Raw genomic sequence first — 2661 nt, forward strand, 5'->3', positions numbered from 1 at the left:
TAAAAATGCATGAGAAGTTGGTACCTTGATAAACAAAGTAAAAGAAATCCCAGTTACTCTACTTTGCAACCTTAATGTCAGGCTTCGGGATGGTTTCAAAGACATCCACCATTGAATTTTGGTAATAAGAGTAAATCACTGAAAATAAGAGAAATTAATATAAATAATTCTTGTAATCTTCAAACCTTTTAGACTGAGAAGACATGAGCAACAAAAACACATGGGTGTTTCAGAAAAATCCAATTTTAAGATAATTTTTGCCTTATAAATAGTGTTAGTAATGGCAATGGATGAATTGCCCTATTTCAAGGAAATGAAGAAATAGGAGACAAAAGCAAGCACAAAAGCTTGAAAGGGCATGGTGGATTGAGAGTCATTGGTTGGCCATCTTCACCCCCAGAGATCAGTTAATAAGTGTTACCATATTCAACACTTGGGCACTCTGTGGCTAGTGAGATGCCTGTTATTGCTTCTCTCGACATGCTTTCAGGTAGCTTATTTCCCTCTGAAAATATTTAACCCGGGAAAAACTATAATCCCTGTCTACCTTTCCCCTAGCTGTACAAAACTCCAAATGCCTAACTTATACAAAGGAAAACTTTGGAAGATATATGTCCCCATCAGAAAAAATATGTCAAGCTGGAATAAAATATTTACTGCAGATGCAGTAAATATTTTATATACATATAACCACCATAAATTTATATAGTAGTAAATCATGCATTTCCCACAGACATATAAAAAACAAGTGGAAGAGCAAAAAATATTACAAGCAGATCATCTTACTAAGAACTGACTGTATGAAGGAAGGGGGGTCCCAAGGGAAAGGATCGTAGGATGAGTCACTGACGACTTGCGGGGCTATAAAGGAAGGACCGGGTGGAAAGACATGCAAAAATCAGACATACACAGGTAAAAGGGGGTAAAGAAGAGGGGGGTAGCCACTATCTTTGGCTTTGATGATGGAGGAAAGATTCTAAAAAGTACCATATATATACTACTTTCACTCATATTTCATATACTTATCATGCTGTAATGCAACCAACCCATTTTCCAAGCTAATGTCCCATTAAAGTACATATATGGTGGCCCAGACTTTTAAGATTAAACAAATTTGCATGTGTGTAATAGGATGTGCCTAATTACAGATGTGGCTTCATTTAGCCAATGTTGGAATAAATATAAGTGAGATAAATCAAGTGATTTTATATCCAATACCTTTCATTGCATTATTCTTATAATAATGAATCCTATATCTATAGCCATGCATGTTTCCTCATACAATGTTTTTTTCTGAGACATGAACAACACTTTTTCTTTCGGGAACCTACAAAACATTTTATTCTAAATCAAACAAAATACAAGAACACTGTCTAAAATAGCTAAAATACTTTATCAGTTGCATCTAATAAATAATTTAACATTTATTGAATCCCAGTTCAGTAGTTTAAAACTAATTTACATATCTGAAGTTTAAAAAAAAAATAAGTAATGGATATTTACGATGGATATATATTGTCAAAATCGCTTTACGGCTAGAAGCTGCTTAAAATCAAAATCTCAATAAAAATATTTCAAACCCAAAACACCTTGCTAAAAAAAAAAAACAACCTCCAGCTGGTCCACTTCATCTGCGCTTGAATACATTACTAACCAAAATCATACCCATAGTACTTTGCCAAATATCAAACGAAAAAAATGATTGTAAAAAATAACTGTAAACAAAACTATATTGAAAATTCTTACAAATAATGCGGTTCTTGAAGGAGAGAGATTCTCGAGTCGCTCTCTGGTTGTTTACACTTTGGCGTTCGAATGTAAACGATTTTTTAATTGTATAATTTTACTTCTTATTTTATTCTTTTGGAACTTGATTCATAACAAAAAATGTCTGGCTAATTTTCTGTATATTTTTGGTATGTGTGTACTTGTTTGCCTAATGTCCATGGTTTGCATAAAATTCTTCGTGAATACACGAAAGCACTCCTAGCATATACCGCAATAACAAAAAATTGTACATAGCACATTTGATGAATAGATACAATAGATCACATGGAAAGAGTGCTTTAAATATTTTTACAGATCAAAATACCCACACTTTCAGTCATTATCATATGAATTTTACACGTGCTGCCATGAATTTTTGTTAGATTTGGGCCTTTTTGGCTGTTACTTTTTTTCTTTTTGTAATTCGAGTTACTCATTACAGTGTTTACAGTAGAAAGAACTTAGTATTACAGTCTATCTGTAAAGTTATTATAGCCGTGCTCTGTTCCAAAATACCTACTTAATTTTCTTGTATTTCCTGAAGGGAGATGAACAACACTGTTTTATGGCGACCGAATTCTTAATTACCTGTGAATCTTGAGTTTTACAGTTTCCCTGCTTTGGGCGCAAAAATAAAAAATATTTTGCCAAAGTAGATTCTTTTTTTCTTTCTGAAGTTTAAAACTATAGGCAGAAATTTTAAAGAGAGAGAAAGTATTAATTGAATTTCATACTGGGAAAACCCAAATCAAAGTATTAGAAAGGAGGTGGGGGAGGGGGTGATGGCAGGTATAATAGCAGCTGATCTACAGGTGGACAAAGAGCGACATGGAAGTGGGAAGCGCTTCTGCCTTTTCTTAATGAAAGGCTTACCCCTCCACCTCCACCCCCATT

General features: G+C 33.9%; 1 protein-coding gene across 1 annotated transcript in view; it reads right to left on the minus strand.

Moving 5' to 3' along the window:
• LOC119590632 (ADP-ribosylation factor-like protein 6-interacting protein 4) overlaps positions 1–1798 on the minus strand; it is a gene marked incomplete at its 3' end in the record, with an annotated part of 3720 nt that extends 1922 nt beyond the window's left edge. The window contains 1 exon segment of the mRNA XM_037939312.1: positions 1747–1798.
• Positions 1799–2661: the final 863 nt, after the last annotated feature.

The sequence above is a fragment of the Penaeus monodon genome, chromosome 27 (assembly GCF_015228065.2).
Source record: "Penaeus monodon isolate SGIC_2016 chromosome 27, NSTDA_Pmon_1, whole genome shotgun sequence".
Lineage (NCBI taxonomy): Eukaryota > Metazoa > Arthropoda > Malacostraca > Decapoda > Penaeidae > Penaeus > Penaeus monodon.